General features: G+C 40.2%; 1 protein-coding gene across 3 annotated transcripts in view; it reads left to right on the top strand.

Moving 5' to 3' along the window:
- Positions 1-26,205, top strand: part of NCALD (neurocalcin delta) — a 424,053-nt gene that overhangs the window by 81,589 nt on the left and 316,259 nt on the right. For all 3 annotated transcript variants that reach the window (XM_030794975.1, XM_030794976.1, XM_030794977.1), the window contains exon 2: positions 23,825-23,877. The gene's annotated coding sequence lies outside the window, so the exon portion shown is untranslated. The remainder of the gene's footprint in view (positions 1-23,824; positions 23,878-26,205) is intronic.

Genomic DNA, 26,205 nt, shown 5'->3' with positions numbered 1-26,205 from the left:
CCACAGCCTTTATATTACAGCATTTTGCTTGCATCCATATTTTCAACCTATTAATGTTAGTCTATTAATGTTTAGTCAAGAATATAGAAGCTTTCTGTGTTAAGGGCAAGATAGCCGTCAACTCTAGGGAAACAATTACAGGAGGCAGCAGGAAGAACACCAAAAAGAAAACAAAACAAAAAACTAAACAAATTTTAAAAACTCGAATCTCTTTCATGCTAAAGAAGAGTTTCCAAAGCTTAAACTTTAGCAAATTATCATCCTCAAATGGAAATGGGTGAAGAACACGCATGAGCCCTACACGAATTGGGAAATACAGTTAACTGCTCATAACTGTTAGGTGAAGTTCAAATATGAATAAGCCCATGTGACCGAATGACTTCCTTGTGTGAGAGGTGAGGTTATACTTTGGTCTTAATGCATCGACAGAGCAGATCGAAGATAAATCTCAGCTGTTTTGGTTGGAGTAGTATGTTGGCTACTTTCTTCATGTTCTCCTCTTCCTTTTACCTACACGACGGGACTGCATCTGGCTCTTCCACATTGGAATGGAAAGATAAGGGGAGCCAGAAATTTTGATTTGGTGTCACTGTTGTCAGATAGCCTTGAACTCTCTGGTCCTGGCAGGTTTATGTAACATTTTTCCTTCTGGATGTTTCTGTGGATTTTTCAGAGACTATGCACCCCCTAACATCCCCCAACCCCCTCTGCTTTCTGCCCTTACCCTTTGCCACCCTGATCACTGGGGTGTTTTCATCTCTAGCTTCTGCGATGCGGATAATGTGCCCTCTCTCCTCTGGCTCTTCACTGATTCCTTCTTCACCCCAAGGAGTCTGGTTGGTAGTCACCTCCAGCTTTGATTAGTTGGGGGTCTCATGAAATGTCCAGGAGACCCAACAAGACATAACCTAATGTGACCTCACACCAGCTCTCTTGTGAGTGCTCACTTCTGGTCTGTGGAACACATCCAGGCATCCTCTGCACTCAAAAACTTGGATTCCCACACAGCTACCTCTCCTTGAGCTCATGTCAGCAGCCGCAGTGTACCACCTGCTTTAGAATCTGCATCCACAAAGTCTTCCAAACTGTAGGAGCCCCATGTGAAGCTCTCTGAGTGGTCCTGTTGAATTCCCCTTCACCTGGCTTGAAGTGAGAATAGACACTCCCTAAACCTTTCCCAAGGGTTAAAGTACAGCTCTCTCCGAAGAAATCCTTCTCACAAGTTCTTTTCTCAGCAGATTTTGTCTTGTCTCTGACTTTGATATTCTTGCTGTGGGTGAGAGGTCTCTGTCTTCTAACTGGTTCTTGTTCATTAACTTTGAAATTCTGCCTTGGAGTCTATTAATCTCTAAACTGAGATATAAAAATTTCCCATTTTGGCATCCTGTTATACAAATAACAAGTATACCAAACTCTTTGAGGACTGTGTGTACTGTTAGGCCTAGACCAAGCTTTGCTAGGGCAACATTTGCTCTCAAGGGATTTTAGCAGGGAATTCTTCCTTGGGGAAAAGCCTATTTTAAAAGCCTTCTACCCAATAGGTAATGCTCTGATGGGTGGAGCTTGCTGCCAAATGGTTTAAAACCCACTCTATAATAGTAGGTGATTTCGCTTTTTTGGTTAAAGAGAGAAAACATTTTTCTTTGATCAAAATATCCAAGATCATTAATTGAGTGCTAGCAGCTGAGGCATTTCCTCTTGATTGTTGCCTTTGCATTCAGACTGCTGTGTGGTTCCAGCTTTCCTTTTGGACTGGAACAGGCCAAGTGGAGAATTCTGAGCTCAAAAATCAACTAGGATGGCAATTTTCAGAAAGCAGTTCTGATTGCTTTGACTTTCTCTTGAGCTCCTCCTGCCTTTGTTCAGTGTCTGCATTCCCTATATCAAACTGGCTTTGAAAGAGCCTCCTACTCTCTAGGCCTTTGGTCATTACAAGTGAGCGGCCCCAGCCACACGTGGTTCACTGTGGGGGTTGTGTTGGGCCATTCTGTTAGGTCTGCACAGAGTTTTAAAAGGCAGGTCATCTCAGCTCCTCTGGTTCACCTTAGATCCCGCAGTTCCTGCATGCTAACTGCACACATCCTGCAGGCATTTGGGCTTCACTTCTTGGATCTTCTAGGACATCTTCCAGTGCGAATTAAGGTAAACTCTCTGAAATAAACCAGCATGCCTTTGAGTTATTGGGAGATAAGGTCAAGTGTTTTTAGTTGTAACTTTCCTTTCCTTTTATCCATGATTTGTTGTTGTTGAGGAGGAGTGACTTTTGGAAATACTTGATAAGATAGAAAGGGGACATTGGGCATGTGTCACTATGTGGCACAAAGGCTGCAAAGGTGAGGAATAGCGACAAAAGAGTGCAGATAATTGACCCAGCCATCCCATTACTGAGTATATACCCAAAGGATTATAAATCATGCTGCTATAAAGACACATGCACACGTATGTTTATTGCGGCACTATTCACAATAGCAAAGAGTTGGAACCAACCCAAATGTCCAACAACGATAGGCTGGATTAAGAAAATGTGGCACATATACACCATGGAATACTATGCAGCCATAAAAAATGATGAGTTCGTGTCCTTTGTAGGATCATGGATGAAACTGGAAAACATCATTCTCAGTAAACTATCGTAAGGACAAAAAACCAAACACCGCATGTTCTCACTCATAGGTGGGAATTGAACAATGAGAACTCATGGACACAGGAAGGGGAACATCACATTCCGGGGACTGTTGTGGGGTGGGGGAAGGGGGGAGGGACAGCATTAGGAGATATACCTAATGCTAAATGACGAGTTAATGGGTGCAGGAAATCAACATGGCACATGGATACATATGTAACAAACCTGCACATTGTGCACATGTACCCTAAAACCTAAAGTATAATAAAAAAAAAAGAGTGCAGATAATAAAAGAAAGGAGACAAGTAGATATTTACTCAGATATGCTTTTTTCTCCTACCAGTAAGAGTTGTTCTTTAAAACCTGAATTGAGAAATTAGCAGAATAGGTGAGAGGTGACTGAGAAGGTCTTCTGGCCCATGGTACTTTAATGGGACAGAAAACTGCACTGGGAAAATACAGCTGTAACCACCCCTTAAACTTTTACAGGGCATAACCACATCAGCGCCCGGAAACCAAAACTCCCCCATCAGACCACAGCAGCCCTGGCATAGGGAGCTTCCCATTGGCTTGGTGGTATATTCTTCGACTAGAAAGTGTCATTTTATGAGTCTGGCTCTGTAATGAAGACAGATGCCTGTTTGTGCTCAAGACTGTGATGGAGGCTATGTAATGCTGATCGTAATGGTAGGAACCCACTTGGGTCTGTGTCCTCATCTCAAACCCAGAATCGTGTTGGACAAAAGGAAGCAACCATACTGCTGCTCATCCCAGGATCCTTTCTGGAGTATGCAGCAAGCTCATTCATTCTTGCCTGTTTTCCCCCATTCTAATCAGGATAACAGCTAGAGGCTGAGTGGGTGTTCTTTCCCAGCTGCAGGTTACCTTTCTCTAGGTTGATACACAAGCTCTTTATTGCAGTATCTGTTGAAACCTTAGATTTCTTTCTTTTTTTTTTTTTTTTTTTTTTTTTTTTGACGGAGTCTCACTCTGTCACCCAGGCTGGAGCGCCATGGAGTGATGTTGGCTCACAGCAACCTCTACTTCCCGGTTTCAAGTGATTCTTCTGCCTCAGCCTCCCAAGTAGCTGGGATTACAGGCACGCACCATCATGCCTGGCTATTTTTTCTGTTTTTAGTAGAGATGGGGTTTCACCATGTTGGCCAGGCTGGTCTCAAACCTTAGATTTCAACTGTAGTAGCATGTTACGATAAGAAGTGAGCAAAGCCAGTTTTGCTTTGCTGGTCTGTTTAGATAATGTCATTGATAACAATAGCAACAAACATGTATCCAATCCTTACTATAAGCTAGACTTTATGTATGTAAACTCACTTAATGCTCACAAACCCCTAGGAAGTACATGTTATTGCATCCCTGTTGTCTTAGTTCCTTTTGTGTGCTGTAAAGGGATACCTGAGGCTACATAATATGTAAAGAAAAGTGGTTCATTTGGCTCACAATTCTGATGGCTGGAAAGTTCAAGATTGGGCATCTGGTGAGAGTCTCAGGCTGTTTAGACTCATGGTAGAAAGTGAAGGGGATCAGGCATGTACAGATATCACATGTTGGGAGAGGAAGCTTTTGGGGGTGGGTAGTGTGCCAGGTCACGTGGGAACTGAGTAAGAACTCAACCTGAGGGGGAGCATTAATCTATTAATGAGGGATCTACCCCCTTTCCAAACACTCCCACTAGGCCCCACCTCCCAACATCACCACACTAGGGATTTCATTTTGACATGAGGTTTAGAGAGGATGAACATTCAAATCATAGCACCTGTTTTACAGATGAGTAAACTGAGGCACAGAGAGGTCAAGGAACTGGACTGAGCTCATCTAGTAAGTGGCAGGATAGGGAGCCAGTCCCAGGCAGTCTGGCTCCAGAATCTTAGTTCCTATTTACTACTTCCCAAGCTCTATCATATTAATGATATAAAATTCAAATGAGATTGTATATGAAAGTTAAATAAACTCCAAACTATTAGACAAATGTCAGTGATTGCTCTCTTTTAGGCTCCTTGAGGTGAATGTTATAGATACAAATGTCTTCCCTCTAAACTGTGTTAGTTGTTTCTGAAGACAGTGCAAGTGTGATAAACCATATTCAGCAACCCATATTCTAACAATCATCATTATATTCCTTTTCTATCGCTGTGTAAGAAAATTACCACAACCTAGGGGCTTTGGCTTAAACAACATACATTTATTATCTCAGAGGTCCCAGGGGTCAGGAGTCCAAGTACAGAGGACCTAGCACAGGCTAGCTAGGTCCTCTGCTGAGAGTCTCACCAGGCAGAAATCAAGGAGGTAGCAGGGCCTGTGAATTCTCATCAAGGCTCAAGTTCCTCTTTGCAACTTACTGGTTGTTGGTAGAATTCATTTCCTTGAAGTTGTAGGCCTGAAGTCCCTGTTTTCTTGCACACTGTTGGCTGGGGTCCTTGCTTAGCTTTTAGAGGGCTCCTGTGATTCCTTGCCAAGCAGCCCCCATAGGCAGGTTGCAACACAGATGTTTGCTTTCTTCCAGGCCAGCAGGAGTGTGTCTCTCTGACTTCTGATCCCTCTCTAGTTGGCTAGTATGGAGTGACTAGCTCATCACTATTTGCCATATAATTTAACCTAATTGAGGAAGTGACCATCCTATCATTCTTACAGATTCCACCCGCACTCAAGGGGAAGCGATGATACACGATGTGTACCTCAGAGGCCCATTCTAGAATTCTGCCCACTGTGATTGTTGTGGTTTTGAAGTTCCTGGGGGTTTCAGCCACATGGCTAAAGTGAGTTGTGGGAAAATTGTGGAATGGGTTACTAATGAATATGGATATGCCACTGAAATGTATTCATGTGTTATTCTGGTGAATGCTGCAGAAGCTGGAGCCCTGCCACTTAGGGCTTCTAGGGACTTTGCTGCTATGGGAATAATCAAGGCCACCAAATGCCAGGTGGTATAAATTGCCAAAGCACTTCCTGGACTTGATCCTGATGAAAGTTGATGCAGCATCCTTGCTGGCTTACAGGCTCACTGTGTTTCTCATAGACTCTGCAAGCCCCGTGCAGAGCATTGTGTGATAAACCTGTCTTATCCAGAGCAGGGATTGTTCTTTGAGAGAATATAATTATTGCCTCTGTCTTGCTGACCCATCAGCAATTGTTTTCTTTCCCATGGCGTGGGCAGAGTCTGTGTGGGAAGGTGCTGGTTTAATTTCTGTCACATCTCACTTGTCCTTTTCCTAGGGGCAATGTAAATCTTAAAATTGATTCAGCTGGGAATTACCATTAGGAGCTCCAGGGTCAATTTGGTACAGTAAGGCAAAGGCCGTCAGGAAATCCCAATGAGTCACGTGGCATAAGGCCCTGTAATAAGCAGCATTCTTCTTCCCAGACTGGAATTTTGTGTGTGAAGCTTACATTCCTGCAAACTGATAAACGGAGATGACTTATGAGTGAAAGGGGGGAAATAAAGACACCTTATTTGGATACATGGTGGGCTCTTTGAAACCTCTGGTATTGAAATAATAAAAACCTTTTATTGATGTAAAAGGTTTTTATTTATGAAGTGCTATCAGTTCAGGTCCAGGACTGTTTACTCTTCTGTTTTCTTCATGAAAGCAAACCCTACATCTCATGGTAATAAAGGAGGTATACCAAAATGAAGTGCTTCTACGTGTTCCCAGATGGCCATGCTAAGAACTGCGTCCTCTCAAGTTCTAGGCTGAAGGCAGTGGCCTATCAGGAATACTTAAGAGTTGGTACCAAGAGCATTTGTGTATTTGTTATTGTAAGTGTAATATATGTTAATCATAAAAAATAACATTGGAAAATTAGAAGAAAGGAGAAAGTAAAAAATGCCCTTAATCTCAACATCTAGAGATAGCTCCTGCTATTTATATTTATATCTCTGGGAGATAGCTCCTGATATTTTGACATCGATAATACATGTATGATATGTGTATTATGTCTATTTATACACACACCAAATGTATACAACATCTACGAACTACAATTTGGTAGCTTCATAAACATTTTACAGGTATATTTTGAGATTTTTAACATGTTCTTAAATATTCTTCTATAGTATAATTGTATGTTGGTTAAGAGCATGGAATCTGGGCCCAGATTGCCTGAGTTTGAATGAATACTGGCTTAACACTATTTGATTTCATGGCCTTGGGCAAGTTACTTAACTTTTCTATGCCTTTCTTTTATCTCTGTAAAATAGGGACAATAATAGTACTTATCTCATAGAATTATAGTAAAGATTAAATGAGTTAATATGTTTATAAATTGCTTAAAATAGAGCCTGCCATTTAATAGTGCTATATAACTGCTTGCTTTTGTTAATGGTTATGTACAATTCTATCTTCTGAGGGAGATGTAATTTATTTAATTTATCTATTGTTTGATATTTAGGTGTTCCCAATTTTTATTATTACAGATTATAAAACGCTTACACATGCTTTTTTGTGTGCCGATTAAAAATTTTTTTCTTTAAGTTACATTCCAGGAAATAAAGCTTCTGGATCAAAATATATCAATCTTTTTCAGATTTCTGTTACTTTTTTGGCAAATTAATCTTATAAAACGTTGACCGATTTGCACTTCCACCTGTGGTATTGAGTGTCTGTTTCCCCTTATCCTCATGTGTCAAGGCAATGGTAGTATCTTATATTTTATATTTGTTGTTGTTGTTGTTGTTTTTGAGATAGAGTCTCACCCCATCATCCAGGCTGGAGTGCAGTGGCACGACCTCAGCTCACTGCTGCCTCTGCCTCCAGGGTTTAAGGGATTCTCTTGCCTCAGCCTCCTGAGTAGCTGGGATTAACAGGCATGTGCCACCACGCCCAGCTAATTTTTGTATTTTTAGTAGAAACAGGGTTTCACCATGTTAGCCAGGCTGGTCTCAAACTCCTGACCTCAGGTGATCCTCCCGCCTCAGCCTCCCAAAGTGCTGGGATTACAGGTGTGAGCCACCATACCTGGCCTCTTACGTTGTTTTGATTGGCATTTCTTTGATTGCAAGCTAGATGTATATTTTTCCATATGTTTAGCATTTACCTTTATTCTTTATAAATTATTGCTTCCTGAACTTTACTTATTTTTACCTTTCTCTTTTAAGTGAAAAAAAATATATAGTGATATATATATTAAGTTTTATTTATTTTTTTTCTGTCACCCAGTCTGGAGTGCAGTGGTTAGATCTCAGGACACTGTACACCGCAGCCTCAAACTCCTGGGCTCAATGATCCTCCTGCCTCAGCCCCCTGAGTAGCTGGGACTACAGGTGGGCATGATTACACCTGGCTAATTTAATTAATTAATTAATTTATTTTTTTTTGTAGAGATGGGCCTTGCTATGTTGACCAGACTGGTTTTGAACTCCTGGCCTCAAGCAGTCCTCTTACCTTAGCCTCCCAAAGTGCTGGGATTAGAGGTGTGAGCCACCATTCCTGACCAGCTTCTGATCTTCTACTAGAGATATTTTATCATAGTCTCTATGTTCTTCAAACTGTTTATTATTATTATTATTATTTGGCTATGTTTCTATAGCAACAATATAATTTTGTGATATAAGTAACATATGCAGTTAGTTGGGGAAAGGGTTGCCATGAATGTCGCTAGAAATGCTGCAAGAACATGACTATGTCCTGCCTCTGCAACTTCAGAAATCATTTTGAATGAGGAGGCTTTTGCGAATGAAATTCTATTAGTGAAAATTTTTATCTTTGCAATTGTGGTAAATATTGTGACTACCTGGGAGAGAATCTTTTGGTTCATTAAAGAGACAAGTAGTTACCTAATGAGAAACTGTCAGTAATCTCATGGACATGTGGAAGAATATTTATTTTTAAAAGCCTAGTCAAGCAGAGGGCCTCAGGAACAAACGCTTATTCACTGTTTTAATTAGTTCCTGGATTCTACTGCCTTTCTCTGGACTATGGAGACCTCTGGCTACATAGTACACTGTTGCTGAGTGTTGGATCTCAACAGAAGTTGATATTCTTTGTGTTTTCTGATTTTCTCCATGTGAATCATTGTCTCATGGCAGGCTAAAACAAGTGTGATAAAAATGTGTTTTTAAAATAACATAAAAACATTTAAACTTTGGAAGAGGGAGGGAATGTGTTCTGTTCTGGAAAATAGACAATATCAGTGGGTAAAAGGTCACCATTTTGGGTTAATATAAGGAAGAACTTTGTTATTACGGGAAGAGTCCCCCCATAGCGTGGCTCACCTTTTTGAAGCAGTCACTGAGATTCTTCCAGCAGAGACCAGGTGATCAAAAAGTACGTTACTGAATTTAAGAGGAAAAAGGTGGGGCCCATGACTGGGCAAGACCTTGCACTAGATTACTTCTAATAACGTTTTCAACTCTCGGAGATTCTACACTTACGTAAGTTTTTAAAAACCATGTGCGTACTTATCTAAAGTAGTCAAATTCATAGAAATAGAAAATAGAATGGTGGTTACCGGGGGCTAAGGGCGGGGGGAAAAGGAATGTTGTTGTTTATTGGGTATAGACTTTCAGCTTTGCAAGATGAAGAAGTTCTAGAGGTCCGTTACACAACAATGTGCATACAATGAACACTACTATACACTTATAAATGTGCCTACTAGGAAGTTAGCCCTAGGCCAAGCACTGTAGGGGACACATAAGTTTAAGACAGTCCCTGCTTTCAGTTGTCTCACGGTCCACTTCTGCTATTAAACTGAGGATCCTGAGCAGCAGCCCAGAAGCCCACACTAGCCAACCATGATGTCATCACTGCCACTGCCATTGAAGGCACTGCAAGAAGCCCAAAGAGACAAAAACACTCATCCCTTCTTCCGGTCTGACAATATCCTGCTAGTGCCCCCGTGACAAAGCCCAATAAGAAGCCAATTGGTGAGTTATTCTGAGAAATGTGGCATGCTACTTTCTTTCCCCATCACTATAGTGGAAGGTATAAGGATGAATGTGAATTTGGGTTGGCGATACACTGTTAGGCACAGTCCACCCCTTTGTCTCTTTTTCATCCACACACAGCCCTCCACCCATATATAAACTTGGTAAAACAACAACAGCAACATTATAATGCTTCTGTTGATGCAATTATCCCTTGCACAAATGAAGGCATGCTCACTAGTTCCCTGATAAGGGGGATATGAAGTGCCATTAGTTGGTGCATTTACATTTATATGTTGATGATGTTAATTCCCCTTACAGGTTAATCAAAATCTCATTTATCATGTAACTTAAAAGACTTAATTGTAAAGTTAACCACCTAGTTTGTAGTTAATTTATATGACACACTCCTTGTATAACAGACACACTTGGGGAAAGGAAAAAGGGGAAAGTGAGTTCTATATGTACAAGGAAGAAAATACACATAGTTGCTATAGTCCTCACTTCTGTAACTGATCACAAAGCTGCGTGTGTGTGTGTGTGTGTGTATGTGTGTGTATTTAGAGGGAGGAGAGAGAGAGCAAGAAAGAGAAAGGTCTAGGATTTACATTTATATATATCTATATCTATATGTCTTCTTTCTTCCCTTGTCAACTCCCATATGCTTTTCTCTTTAATCCCTTGGTTGGTGAGGATTCTTTTTCTGAAGGGCTGATGCAAATCTTTACTCCTGAAAAGTCTGTGTCCTTAGACATCCCTCCTTCGCTGGTGTAGTGAAATCTTCTATTAACTTTACTACTGGATATAGAAGTAATAAGGCACCCCAGAGAATCCTCTGGATTACAGACATCTTTCTTAATGCCTCCATTATCCAGCAACAATCTTATTTTAGTTTAGTAATTGGGACCCCAGTTAGTGCAGTAGAACAATTTTTGTTTGTACAATGGCTTAAGGAGTCTGAATGACCAAGTGGTAATCTCAAATTTTAGTTCAGTGGAACCATTCTTGTTTCTGCAGCTGACTTTTATTTTCTTGGAAATGAATAACTTTAAACCAGCAGAGCCAAAAATCTTAGGCACAGGTAGCAAAATTTTTGTGACTAGCTTATTAGGCATAATAGTTAGAATAGACTATCCCATTTTAATTTTTGATTCTCTGACCCATGTATTATAGATATGGGAGGAATACCACTCTCTAGGGGTCGTTGATTCAAAGCATGTACTACATCCTGTAAGATATAGTGCCATAAGCTTTCAAGAGATTATCTCTCAGTTAGTGACAATTGAGCCTTCAGTAGGTGATTCCATCATTCTACCAGGTTAGCTGCTTCTGGATGATGGAAAATATGGCAGGACTAGAGAATTCCGTGGCTGCAAGTCAATTGCTGCACTTATTTTGTTGTGAAATTAGTGCCTTGATCAGAAGTGATGTCATGAGGGGTGCCACAATGGTAAATAAGGCATTTTCTAAGTATGTAATTGGTGGTACTTACAAAAGGCAAACCCATATCCAGAGGAAATGTTTATTTCCTTAAGAACAAATCTTTGCCCACTTCATACTGGAAAGAATCCAGTGTAATTCACACACCATAGCATGGCTAACTAGTCCGCCTGGGCTCATTGCTGGCCCCTGCTGTTTGCAGGGTGAACACACAGTAATGGTGCTAGCCAGATTCATTGTGGTGAGCCTACACATAGACTCCTTGATTACTGTCATGTCCACTCAGAAGATAAGTCCATGGAGAAGTTACTAGGGTGGCTGGGAACAAATGGCTGGCTGACATCCTCAGAATATGTTATCTTGACCCCTGATTATTGACAGCCTTCTCTGCAGTGGATGTCCTTTTGTGAGCATGCACATGAGATATAAATATTTCCCACTCATTGCCCATTCCAAGAGGTCATCCATCTGCCTATTCCTCAGTCCTCTTTTTTTTTTTTTTTTTTTTTTTTAGCAATTTTTCAATTCTGTTCTTTCCAAGTGGATGACCATCTGGCCAAATCATTATCCATTATGTATGAGTTAGTATAGATTTGTACTTCTGGCCATCTTTCAGTCTAGCCAAAACAGATATCCAGATGTGTTATGAAGTTCTATCAACTGGGAGGATTTTCTCTCTACACTATTTTTCAGGGCCATCCCTGAGTGGGTATACAACAGCTTAGTTCTAGCTGTTGCTGATATATAATGGAGTATCATATGCAAAACATATCCAAGTCTTTTTTTCCGCTATCATCATCTGGTTACCGGGAACTCCTTTTGAAGCCATAGGTGTGGGTTGAGAGAGAGGAAACAATGTGTCAGGAGTAGGTGGCCATAGGAATCTGAGCCGTCAAATCATATGGCTTACTTGTATCCATAGGACTTGCTACAGACCCATCTTATATACCACTTCCACTTGGTGACAGAATGTGACTTCACTTAGCTGATTTTATGGTTTGGTGGATTAAATGCTGACTGGTTACTTTATGATGGGCAGCTCAGCTCATACGGTCATCAAGTGTCCTAGGGCAGGAGTTCTGTCTCCACAAGAGCCTGAGAATATACTTTCAAGGTGAAAAATCAGCAGCTGTTACTCAGAGAGAGAAAATTAGCAGAAGAGGCTGGTTTTGCTCCAAAACTCTAGTACTCTAAGCCATGATTCTTACATAGGGCTTACTCTAGGCTTGTACACAATCCCCTTTTGTACATAGCGAAATGAACTATACCTCCAGGGATCACAGGGAGATCAGAGGCCATGGAGTTCTATGATTAATGAACATCTTTCCTTTCATGTTTTCATACTCAAATCCTATTTATTCCTAGCTAACTTTTTTCTAATATTGATCATAGCAATTTATTGACTATATTTTTGCTCACCTTCCTTCAATAGGAATTACTATTGCCTTATTTACCTGTTATACCTCTGAAAATGATCAGATTTTTCATGTTTTCAAGGAGTTTGATGGAGATATTTTTCTTTACCCTTTTTAAATCGAACTACATCATTATAAAATAAAACACAGATGTAACCTCCACTACAAATCAAATATGTAGCATAATGAATTAGCATAAGGCAAACACATTTGTAACTACCATTCAGGCCAGGAAAGAGAACGTCACCAGCCTCCCTAGAAGTCTCTTCTGTGTGACCCATCTCCATCATAACCCCCTTCACTTCATAAGTAACCATTACCTGGACTTTTATATCAGTTGCCCAGCTATGTATCCCTAGGTACTATAGCTTAGTTCTGCTCATTTAATGAACGTTGGTATACCTTTCTTTTAATTTGTACATTCCTGCTCCATCCCTTTCTTTTTCCTTATCGTTTATCTGTGGATGAACCCAGGCTTGTGACTTGTAGAGTTTCTCTTCGGCTAGATTTTGCTGATTGCAATCTTATGGTACATTTCATTGTGTTCCTCTGTATTTCCTGCAGCATGGTGGCTGGAATTTGAGGTTTGATCAAACTCAGGTGCAATTCCTTTGGCAAGGTTATTGGTGTGTTTTTACATCAGGAAGCATATAACATTTGTGTTATTTGTCTTTTTGTAATACTGACAATGGTTAATGCTTAGATTCATTTAGTTATTGGGACTTCTAAGATGATGATATTCCATTTTGACATTTTTTTTTTCATTTATCACTTGGGATACAAAGAGTTGCTTCCCATTATCTACTTTATATTTTATTTATTTATTTGTTTGTTTATTTATTTATTTATTTATTTATTTATTATTTTTTGTGATGGAGTCTCACTCTGTTGCCTAGGCTGGAGTGCAGTGGTGCAATCCCGGCTCACTGCAACCTCCACCTCCTGGGTTCAAGTGATTCTCATGCCTCAGCCTCCCAAGTAGCTGGGATTACAGGTGTGCGCCACCACATCCAGTTAATTTTTGTATTTTTAGTAGAGATGGGGTTTCGCCATGTTGGCCAGGCTTGTCTTGAATTCCTAACCTCAAGTGATCCGCCCACCTCCAAAAGTGCTGGGATTACAGGCATGAGCCACTGTGCCCAGCCCCTTATTTACTTTTTAGTTACCCAGTGATATAGTTCATACAGAGAGACAAGATAAATATTTGATTCTTTTTATCGACCAGGTTTCAAAATAATAAGTTGGTTCTCTTTCATCCTCCAAAGGTTTATATACATACATGAACTTGTGGACTTAAGCATTTTTAATGGGTTGCATTTAATTGCAGTTATCTTTCTGAAAGCTCAAATTACTGCATCTTTGACCGGTGGAAGCCTTTGAAAGTTGGCTTCTGTTTGTTTTTTCCTGGATGTTATTCTTGGATGTTCTTTGTGGATATAAAACTCTTGTGAACTGAAAAATCAAGAACTACTTCTCCAGCTCAGGCCTGTCTCTGATTCATTCATGGCCTTAAATGACCAGGGAATATGTTTTGAAGAGTGGGGCACACCCTCTATAGAAAGGGAATACATGGTTTCTGTTTACAAATATTGCTGGCTTTGTCTTTAGAGACCTGAACGCTGGCTTCCTGTTGAGCCATTCTCCTCTGGAAATGAGATTGCCTCACCAGTGTTGTGCACCTTTTCTGGAAAGATCTGATATTAATAGTTTTCTCTAGAATAACTTATTCTTTTAGGAGGCATGTGCTCTTGTCTAGACAAATATCTGGAATAAAACTGAAAATAGTTGAAAATCTGCCTTTTAACATTTCCCCCTGAAATTTTCTATGCAACCCAGTAAAGATCTATAAATAAACTTTAGGAATAATATAATTAATCTTATTAAATGTGAGAGTGCTTCAGGCTTCTTTGAGAGCAGTAGGACTTGCATTAAAGTGAGCTGTGCCTTCAAAATGTAATTTCTCATCCTGACCGCAAGCTTATCACATCCCTCCCCTTTTAGTGACCTGCTTTTCCTTCAGCTCGAATGCTGTGTTTTTAGTTTTCACCTCTAGCTTGGATAGTTCTGAACATTTTAACTCTCTCATTTTTGTTACTGTGACAGCGACTTTATGGAAATAGGGCTATGAAGGTTTTTATGATGAAACATTAACAGGAGAAATAATACTTGGCCCAGCACATGAAACAGAATCACCCACAAGAAAGAATAAAGGTGATTTTGAAAAGCTTATGACATCAATGTCTGTGACAATTTCTTTTGGCTTATAGCATTCATGTTTGCAGGCTGGGTAATATAGATTTTCACTTATGAGTTCTATTGTAGCAGACCCTTCCCTCTGCAAAAGATCTGATTCTCTGGCTTTAAGTCTTTTGCCTGACATTCAAGGCCCTCCACAGACTTATTCCTGTCCTCCTCAAAAACACTTAGTGACTTCCTGTTGCGTGTTGGATTAAATATACACTTTTCACCATGATTCCATTTTTACCTCTCCAGGCCCATCTCCCTGTCTTTCCTATGGACATCTCTTCAGATCAGCTATTTCAGTTGCCTCCATTTCCTGGTACACCCTACATTTTACTACTTTGGTCTTTGCTCACACAGTTTCTTCTATCCAGAATGACTTTCTCTTCTATCTCTATCTGCAGAGATCCTATCATTATTTTAAAATTCCTCCTCCTCCATGAAGTCCTTCCTGATTCCTTCAAAGAAATATCACTCCTCCGAATTCCCAGGCAATGTCTTCATGACAGTTTCTTTATATTATTTTGTTACGTGGTTAGCTGTTGCTGCTATTGTTTATGTGTTTGTCACCACTCTGGGGTGACAACCATACATCCAAATTTTCCTGGGACACTCCCAGTTTATACCTGTTGTCTCAGCACCTTGTCTGGCTAGTACCCCCCTTTTACTCTCAAAATTATCTTGGTTTGGACAATGAATTAAATGGTCACCTTTGGAATAAATGACCATAAGATTGGGGCTGCATCATACTCATCTTTTACTCTCTGGTCACTTAACACAAGGAGCAGTGTAATTCACATATGATGGGCAAAGGAATTAGTAGAAAAGAGACTGGCTTGTGCTGGGGAAGGGACCACTTTGCCTGGGTCATCAGGAAATGCTAACCAGATTAGTTTTGATTCCTCCCAGAGATAGTCCTCCTAATGGCACTGCCCAGGGGCTATTATTTTCCCATCAGAAGGTTGGGTTCCCCAAGGGTTTGATAAACAATCCTTTCCAACATGAAGGCTGTGGGCATTGTTTCCCCCTCAGTGGCTAGTGCATTTAGAGCTTCAAAGGAGTATACTTGGGCATTGTGTAGAATATTTAGTTCACATGTGAAAGAGGCTTGCTTTATTTATTTGCATCCCTTTTTATTTAAAAAATTAACCTACAGAAAAGTTGATAGAAAATAGTACGTAGTCATACTCTCTTCATTTTGCTACATTTGCTTTCTTTCTCTTGCTTTCTTCCTGTATATACACATAGACTCAAGTTTGTGTTTAAGTAAGACGTATGCATAACTGTTCATATTCTTTTCCTGAACCACTTGAATATAGATTGAGGATATCATGATACTTCACCCTTCAATACTTCTACATGCTCCTCAAAATAAGGACATTTTTCTATGTAAACAATATCATTACTACACCTAAGATAATAATTTCACAGAATCATCTCAAATATAGTCCATATTCAAATTTCCTCAAACTTGTTTGGGATCCAGAATCCAAATCTTATCTTGAATTACAGTTCCCGTAATCCCCATGTGTCATGGGAGGGACGCAATTGGAGGTAATTGAATCATGGGGCCAATTACTCCCATGCTGCTGGTCTTTGGATAGGGAGTGAGTTCTCACAACATCTGATAAATGTATTAGAGGCTTTTCCCACCTCTTGCTCACACTTCCCCTTCCTGCCACTGTGTGAAGAAGGGTGTGTTTGCTTCCACTTCCACCGTGATTGTAAGTTTCCTGAGGCCTCCCCAGCCCTGCAGAACTGTGAGTCAATTAAACCTCTTTCCTTTATAAATTACCCAGTCTCAGATATGTCCTTACAGCACTGTGAGAATCGACTAATACAGTAAATTGGTACTGGTTGTGGGGCATTGCTGTAAAGATACCCAAAAATGAGGGAACCACTTTGGAACTGGGTAACAGGTAGAGGTTGGAACAGTTTGGAGGGCTCAGAAGATAGGAAGATATGGAAAAGTTTGAAACTTCCTAGAGACTTGTTGAATGGCTTTGACCAAAATGCTGATAGTGATATAAACAATGAAGTCCAGGCTGAAGTGGTCTCAAATGGAGATCGGGAACTTGTTGGGAACTGAAGTAAAGGTCACTCTTGCTATGTAAAGAAACTGGCGGCATTTTGCCCCGTCCCAGAGATCTGTGGAACTTTGAACTTGAGAGAGATGATATACAGTATCTGGCAGAAGAAATTTCTAAGTGGCAAAGTGTTCCAGAGGAAGCAGATCATAAAAATTTGGAAAATTTGCAGCCTGATGCTGCAATAGAAAAGAACTATTTTCTGGGGAGAAATTCAAGCCTGCTGCAGAAATTTGCATAAGTAATGAGGAGCTGAATGTTAATCACCAAGACAATGGGGAAATGTGTCCATGGCATGTCAGAGACCTTCACAGCACCCCCTCCCATCAAAGGCCTGGATGCCTAGGAGGGAAAAATGGTTTTGTGGGCCAAGCCCAGGGTCTCCCTGCCCTGTGCAGCCTTGGGACATAGTGCCCTGCATCTCAGCTGCTTCAGCTCCAGCCGTGGCTAAAAGGAGCCAACGTACAGCTCAGACTGTTGTTTCAGAGGGTGGAAGCCCCAAGCCTTGGCAGCTTTCATGTGGTATTGGGCCTTTGGGTGCACAGAAGTCAAGAATTGTGGTTTGGGAACCTCTGCCTAGATTTCAGAGGATGTATGGAAATGCCTGGATCTCCAGGCAGAAGTTTACTGCAGGGTCAGAGCCCTCATGCAGAACCTTTGTTAGGGCAGTGCAGAAGGGAAATGTGGGGTCAGAGCCTCCACTGGGGCACTGCCTAGTGGAGCTGTGAGAAGAGAGCCACCATTCTTCAGACCTTAGAATAGTAGGTCCACTGACAGCTTGCACTGTGTGCCTGAAAAAGCCACAGGCACTCAACACCGGCCTGTGAAGGAACCTGACAGGGTGGCTGTACCCTTCCAAGCTACAGATGTGGAGCTGCCCAAGGCCATGGGAGCCCACCTTTTGCATCAGCATGACCTGGATGTGAGACATGGAGTCAAGGGAGATTATTTTGGAGCTTTAAAATTTAATTACTGCCTTGTTAGATTTCAGACTTGCATGGGGCCTGTAACCCCTTTGTTTTGGCCAATTTCTCCCATTTGGAATGGGTGCATTTACCCAATTCCTGTACCTCTATTGTATCTAGGAAGTAATAACTTGTTTTTGATTTTACAGGCTCATAGGTGAAAGGAACTTGCCTTGTCTCAGAGGAGACTTTGGACTTGGACTTTTGGGTTAATGCTAGAATGAATTGAGACTTTCGGGTACTTTTAGAAAGGCATAATTGTGTTTTGAATCGTGAGGACATGAGATTTGGGAAGGGCCAGGGGCAGAATGATATGGTTTGGCTGTGTCCCCACCTAAATCTCATCTTGAATTGTAGTTCCCATGTGTTGTAGGTGGGATCTGGTGGGAGGCAACTGAATCATTGGTGCAGTTACCCTCAGTGAGTGAGTTCTTACAATATCTGATGGTTTTATAAGGGGCCTTCCCTGCTTTTGCTCATACTTCTCCTTCCTGCTGCTGTGTGAAGAAGAATGTGTTTGCTTCCCCTACCATGATTGTAAGTTTCCTGAAGCCTTCCTAGACCTGCGGAAATGTGAGTCAATTAAACCTCTTTTCTTTATAAATTACCTAGTCTCAAGTATGTCCTTATAGCAGCGTCAGAATGGACTAATACACTGCTGTCCTTGTGGCACCCTCCAAAATGTATACCTGTAGGCATACGTTCCTCCTCTGCACACCTTTTGTTATACTTAAGGATCCACGTGCCTCAAAGATATAACATGATTTTTGCCCACGAGAAGTTTGTAGTCTAGTAGGAAAAAGAATAAGATGGAAATGCATTATATATCATGGGTGCTCCAATTTAATTCTGCTCAGGGCACAGCTAAGTTGCAAGGGAGGCAGTGGACTTTTCTACCTGCATGGTTGGGGAGAACAGAATATTATGTACAGAAGGAGTAAGGCTGGAGCTACCACTCATTGATTTTTAAACTTTTATTGAGTACTAGGCACTGTGCTAGTGTCTGGGGATGAACTTTGAACCTGAACCATCTGTACTTCACAGAAGTGAGTATTCATTGTGGGTAATGAGCTTTGAAGTAATAACCTCAATATTAAATGTATAACCATCAGTTGTGATAAATGCAATGAAGGAAAAGAACAGTGGACTGCAGAGCATGTAGCCACGACCAAATTTCCTTTTGGGGTGGGCATCATGGGAGGTCTCACTGAGAGAGTCACACTGACCCTGAGCCAAATAATGAACCCGAAGAATGAGTTCAAGTTAGGTGAGTGAAGAGTAGCTAGCAAGGGGCCTCCATGTTGAAATGTCTCCACTGAGGAAGGAAACAGAACCTGCAGAGGGCTGGCACAGCTAGAGTCGAGCCCGGGAGGAGGGTAGTGTCAGGTTGAGAGAGAGGCAGGGGACAGGTCATACAGGGCCCAAGGAAGAACTTTTCCTCTTGAAAAAAACCATAATGGTTACATGGGGTCTTTTGGAGTTGGGATGGGGAGCAATTGGTTTGTTAGGACGTGGAGAACAAATTATCCTGATAATTGGAAAACAAAGCAACTTGACAAGGCTGGAATATGGGGTGTGAGGGAGGACATCGTGTTGAATTTTGAGTTCTTAGAAGCAACGGGGAGCCATTGAAGGGTGAGTATGATCAGAGGGGTGATGTATCAAAAGTGTATTTGAGAAAGAGAAATCTCAAAGATGAATGAATTACTTGAAGATGCTGAAGGCTGGAGGATCTTGCAGTTGTCCAGTAGGTAGAGGACGAAGGCTTAATTAAGGCGATGGAAATGCGGTGGAGACCAGAAGACAAAGTTCCTCAGTAGGCACTATCTACAGGATTTGGTTATTGATGAGAGGAGGAAGAAGTGGAGTATTAAATGGTCTTCAGACTCCTGGCTATGTGATGAGTGGAAAAGGATAGCAAGAGAAGGAATTGTTTTGGACAATCGATGGTGTTTTGATTTGCCCCTGATAAGTGCCCCTGATAAGTTTGATTTGTACCCATTAAATGATAAGGGAGATCCAGCCTGATGTTACATAAGCAACTGATTAGTTCATGTTTCCTGGGCTTGAAGAAGTTCTCTCTGAATATTTTTGATCTATTAACATGGTATTTATTAAGCAAGTCGGAAGCATGCAAACTATTTATAAAGGAGTACTTGCATTTTACAACTGACAGATTGCTTTATTCGGAATTACTCATGACAGGCTTTTTTTGTGTGTTTGAGAGACATTTGACTTTGCCACAGTTTTGAAAGTATGGTATTTCTGGTATGTTTGTATTGTGGGTTTTCAAAAACAGTTAAATATTACAATTAGGTTTACTGTGTTCTGTTTTTTTCCCATTCAGTTACCCATGAAATATACAAGTACAACATCTGGTATTCTTCTTTATAAGAACTCTGGCAAAAGAGCAACAAGGATTAGATTCAGCACTTGTCAAATCATCCAATTGTAGTATTTTCATCTGGAGTTGAATCTGAAGCTGGGTGAAACTGCCATGTAAAGAGGAATTCTGCGTAATGTCACGGGGGGCCGCTTAGGAGAATTCCTTTTATGGTTGGGGCATTCTTGAGATGCCTGGAATAGCCCATTTGTATCGTATCATTGAGACAGAAACATAGCTAGGACGGGTCAAGGCACCACGATGACAAGATCCACACAGCACTTCTTTTCTGTTATTTGTCAGGCTAGAGCCCTGGTTGGCTGATAATGGCAGACCTTCCTTCTTTACTTCATTTTTCTATGGCAAATCCTTGGTCTGGGAGCTGGAAAGCCCCTTTCCTAGCTTGAAGGCCATATATTCTTAGAACTGGAAGGGACCTCGATAACTGTTTTAATCCAAATCCCTGGCACTTCTGCAGATGAGAAAAATGAGACAGAGAGTTTACACAATTTGGTCAAGGTCAATATACCGAACTCCCTGCCCCTGCTAGATTCCCTCTTAGGAATGGGCAGCCTCTCTCCTCCTTTTATTTTTATTTTTGTTTATTTATTTATTTTTGCCAGAAATCAAAGAGTCTTCATTCACTTTATAAAAATCATCTGACTCATTTGAAAGAAAAAAAGAGATGTTTTTCTCTGAAAACTTATTTTTGTTTTATTCTAAATGAGTTTTCGTTCTAACCCAGTGTGACTCCTCTCTATTCTAAGAGCACTTTCACGGCACAGTATGACATCTCTCTAATGGCCAGTGTTGCCTAGTTGGGCTTCAGTATAATGGTTACAGCGAAACCCTGTGTGCTTTGGATCATAGCATCATCTCTAAATTCAGGAAAGAACAGTTTCTAGAAACTGTGGTCAGTGTCACTGCCTGGGCCTTTAGGGCTGGTGATGCTTGGAACTTCTTTAGAAGCAGCTATTTATTCAAATGAAATTTTTGAAAGGATCTTTGATTTTTGAAATGACAAATCTCATACCTTGGCCCTAGGACCAAGCACCCCATGACTTGAGAGTGCTGATGGGACTTGGTTGCCACTGAAGGGAGGGTGTGAGATGGGGTGGGTGATACCTGGAGCACTGGCCCAGTCAAGGGAAAGAATGAGAGTTTTAAAAATGAGTTGTGAGGGGGAAAGAGGACAATAACACATGTGGTGCTTACCATTTACTGGCTTGGATGGGGGCAAATGGATTCACCAGAAGCCTCTTTCTCAGGAACCACAATGACTACACAGTTCTACCCTTCTCTCCATACCTTCCAGTAGAAAAGAATGGTTTTTGGTCTGGATGTGTGGGAGGGGTGGTAAGTATTGCTCTAGTTCATCATGTTGACTATGTTCTGAGACTCTAGGGGCTTGGCTTAGAAAGTCAAAGCCTTTGCTTTGCTCCTGCTGGAACCTGTTTCCTGTAAGGTAGTGGACACTGCAAGAACCTGTTCCTGAAAAGAAAAGGATCTGGAGGATGAGACCAGAGGGGACACATCAATACCAGCTCAAAACAGAATCCCCCTACATTTTAAGAGCTCAGTTAGAGAGAAACAGGGTCTGTATAGTGCGGTGTTCTCAATCTGAACCATTTCAAAGAACTGCAAGAGAGTGCAGTCATCTGAGCTAAGCACAAGGAATGATGAAAAATTGCATCCTGGTGGATTTTCCTCAAGTCTTTGGAATAAACATAAATCTCTTCTTGCTATTGCAAAGCTTAATGCTTTACTGAAATGATCATAGAATACTGGATTATTCTCAGTTCTGTGGGGACTCAGAGATGATCTGTGCTGGGGAGTCTCCATTTGTCCTTTCAGACCCACCCTCCCCCTTTTCCACACTGTTCTGGATCCAGGGAGGCTGGTCTCCACGGATCCCATCAATGGGCTCCCCTGACCTCTGGTTTCTATTTGGATCTGGCCAATGGGAGGCACCTGCATCACCACCTCTTGGTGGTTCCCTTAACCCTGTTCACACCCTGTAAATAGTCCCCTGCACTAAAGCTCCCATTTGAGTGTATCATCTCTTTTCTGCTGGGACCCTGTACAAATACATCATCTAATTCTGTATGTCCATTTTACAGATGAGGAAACTGAGTCACAGAGAGGGCTATGGCTTTTCCGGTTGTGTCTCTTTCCTCCTCATGTTCCCAGACATGGTTGAGTATTTCCAACCTGAGATCCTGAGTCCTAGAGTGCTGGATGGGGATTAGGAGACCTCTGGCACTCCCATCCTCTCTACTTCAATGTGACGGCTCATGCCTAAGAAACTTCTATGTATCAAAAAACTGTGTCCTTAAAAATGGTATTTTAATAGGACAAAAAAGTAGTTAGGGAGAAGAGTCTCTGCTGGGAGTACACTGTCATTCACTGGGCTAGTGGAAGGTCAGAAAGTGTCCCTTCCACCATGGTGGAGGCACCTGGTGCCAGGGCTTGGCTAGAGGCCTGTGGGCTGATTGACCCTCACCCACCTCAGCCTGGTGCCCTGTTAATACTGTGGTTCTGAATGTGAATGCGTAAGCCAATTTATTTCACTTATACCTTTATATTTTCCTTTTTTATGGGCATCATAAAAATCCAAAAATGTCTAATAGAGCTCTTTTAATATGTATAAAATAAAAATTTTAAGTCTTAGCATTGTATCACACTATAATGTGCCACCATTTCTTTCTTTATAATTGGTATATAAAATAGTATTGTTTCTACAATGAGTGAGTCCTAATAAATGAAATATGGTAGGAAGCTTATTAAATTATCAATATGAATCAAAAGATGAATTGGAAAGCTAAGGACTGAGGATAGCTCTGTTAATTCTTTTGCTCAATAAATATTTATTAAACGTCTTCTGTGAGACCAGTCCTGGTCTAGGCATTGAGGATCCAGCTGTGAAAGACACAGACATGATCTGTGAACTTACAGGGAGGACAAGAAATACTGAATATATATTTGTATATATGATGTTACAAAAGAAAAAGTGCAGTGTTCTTTGGGAGTGTTAATAAATTAGCTTAAGATGGTCAAGTGCAGCAGATGACTTGAATGGAGGAGCAACACTTAAGTGGAGAATGGAAGGACAAGCAGGAGTTAGTCAGGGTGAGTGGGGAAGGAAGAAAGGTAGTCCTGGCCAAGGGAGCAGTGTGTATGAACGCTGGGAGCTGGCAAGGGGTGAGGAGGAACTGAAGGAAGTGTGAAGTAGCTGGAGCTCAGGCAATGGTACAGAGATGAGAGATGAGGCTAGAGAAGTAGGCAGATGTTAAATGATGAAGTGCCTTAGATGTCATGGCAAGGAGTTTGGCTTTTATCCACAGGGGAAGAGAAAGTTGTGGAAGGGGTTCCAGGAGAAGAGTGTTATGCTTAAATTTTAGAATGATCACTCTGACTACTGTGCAAAACTGAAGTGCTGTATATCACAGTCAGATGAAGCAAGCATGGTAGTAGTCATACTCACTTGATTAGCGGGATAGAAGTGGGATGAGCGGAAAATAGCAAATGATACAACGGAATCCTAGAGCAAGCAATAATCCCCATCACTGATTGCATTCTGCAGATATTATATTCTGATTTTAGAAACAATCAGAACCAATAATAAAGAAAGAAATAGTGGCATATTAAAGTGTGATACAATGCTAAGACTTAAAATTTGTATTTTATGTATATTAACAGACCTATAAATACATCTGTTAGATGTATTTAGCCTTTTTAATGATTATTCCTAGTTCCTGATATGCTAAGACAAGAATTTTATTTTTGACAGAGTGATTTCTTCTGGCTTGAGCCTGCAGTGTGCTGTGAGAGATCCACCACCAGGTAAGTAGAGAACAAGTTTTTCATAGGTTTGTAAACAACACTTTTCTCCCAAGATTCCCTAAGACATACATAAACCTAACATTCTATGTAATCCTCATTTTAGCCTTATGAGTCTTATTTCCATCTTATACATGAGGAAATTGAGGCACTGGCAACTTGACATGCACAAAAATGTTTATCACAGCATACATTATGATAGTAAAATAATACAAAATGAAAAGGAGAGAATATAAATATCCAACAGTAGGCAAATTGTATTACATTAATTATGGTACATTCATTTGATAGAAGTAGTTTTAAAATATTATCACCTTAAGATGTTCTCTTCTATTCCTAGTTTGCTAAAAGTCTCTATTATAAATACATGTTGAATTTTATTAAATGCTTTTCTATATCCACTGAGATGATCAAATGATTTTTGTGCTTTCATTTGTTAATTTTAGTTTACATTAATGGATTTTCTAATGTTAAGCTACCTTGCATTGCTGAGATAAAACCAACTTTGTAATGATGTGTTACCTTTTCTATACTTAGCTAGATTTAATTTGCTAAGTTTTAGTCATAAATGAGATCGACTAAAATCTTTCTGCGATTTTCCTTGTCAGGAATGGTTTTCAAAATATTGGAATTACTTGCTACTTAAATGTATGGTGGAACTTGACAGTAAAACAGTTTGGGCCAGATGTTTTCTTTGAGGAAAGAAATTTTACTGACTGACTTAGTTTCTGATTTATTTAGGTTTTCTATTTCTTCTTGAGTCAGCTTTGTTATGGTTTCAGTTACATATACATATTTCTGTTGAATACATATGCAGGAGGGGAATTTCTGGATCATAAGGCAGGCATATGTTCAGCTTTAGTAGATACTATCAAACAGTTTTCAAAAATGGTTGCATCAATTTAAAAACTTATGCTACAATCACGAGTGTGTGAGGGTTCTAATTAGTCCACATATTTTCCAAAACAAGGTGTTTTCTGTTTTTGTTGGTTTTTTTAGTTAAGCTCTTCTGGTGGGTATGTAGTAACATCATATTGTTTAAATTTGCATTTCCGTATAGACTAATGGGATGGGGCACCATTTCATATATTAATTGGCCATTTGGGTATCTTATTTTGTGAGAAGCCCCTTCAGGTCTTAACAGTGTGAAAAAATCGGGTTGTTTTAAAAATTAAATTGTCTTTCTTATTGAGTTGTGGGCATTTTTAATAATATATATTTTAGATATATCCTTGGTAGGATATATGTGTTACAAATATCTTCTCTTTTTCTGTGGTTTACCTTTTTACTCTTTTTTATGAACAGAAGTTCATTATTTTATGAATTTCATATATTATTTTACCTTTACATTTCAATCTATAATATGTCTGGAATTGATTTCATTGTGCATGGTGTGAAGTACAAGGTCAAAGTTAATTTTTTTCCACGTGACCAAGCACCATTCTTTTGCCATAGCACTATATGTCTATTTTGGTTAGGGTTACTGAGGTATGATTAACACGTGGTAAAATTCATTCTCTTAAAATATATGGTTTGATACATTTTGAAAAATGTATATAATCGTTGTTTTACCTCACAATCAAGAGATAGAACGTATCTAACGCTTGAAAGTGTGCATCTTTGTAGTAAATCTACTCCGTCTACCTCTAGCCCTTGACAACCACAATCTGGATTTGGCTCTCTGGTTTCTCTTTTTTCCAGAATATATAAATGGCATCATATAGTATGTGGCCTTTGTTTCATATTTTTTCACTTGGCGCATTTTTTTTGAGATTCATCCATGCTGTTATAAGTATCAGTGGTTTGTTCCTTTTTATTGGTGAGTAGAAGAATTCCATTGTGTGGTATACCACAAGTTTATCCATTCACCAAATGATGAAGATTTGGGTTGTTTACAGTATTTAGCTACTAGGAATAAAGCTTCTACAAACATTCATGAACAGGCCTTTGTGAGGACATATGTTTTCCTTTCTCTTGGGTAAATTACTAGGAGTGGGATTATTGTATCATATGGAAAGCATAGCAAGTATATGTTAAGCACTATTTTTAAAAATCCCCCAAACTGTTTCCAAAATGACTGTGCCATTTTACATTCCGATCAGCAATATATGAAAGTTTTAGTTGCTCCATAGCTTCTCTAGCACTTGGTATTATCATTGTTTGTAATTTTAGCAATTTGAGTGTATAGCATTATTTCATCGTAGCTTTAATTTTCATTTCCCTAATGACATTTGAACACCTTTTCATGTTCTACTTTGCCATCTGCCTATCTTCTTTGATAAAGTGTCTGTTCAAATCATTCACCCATTTAAAAATTATTTGTCTTAATGA

Source organism: Nomascus leucogenys, chromosome 16 (genome assembly GCF_006542625.1).
Source record: "Nomascus leucogenys isolate Asia chromosome 16, Asia_NLE_v1, whole genome shotgun sequence".
Lineage (NCBI taxonomy): Eukaryota > Metazoa > Chordata > Mammalia > Primates > Hylobatidae > Nomascus > Nomascus leucogenys.
The sequence above is the reverse complement of the archived record's forward strand: the minus strand, read 5'-3'. Positions and strand labels throughout refer to the sequence as shown.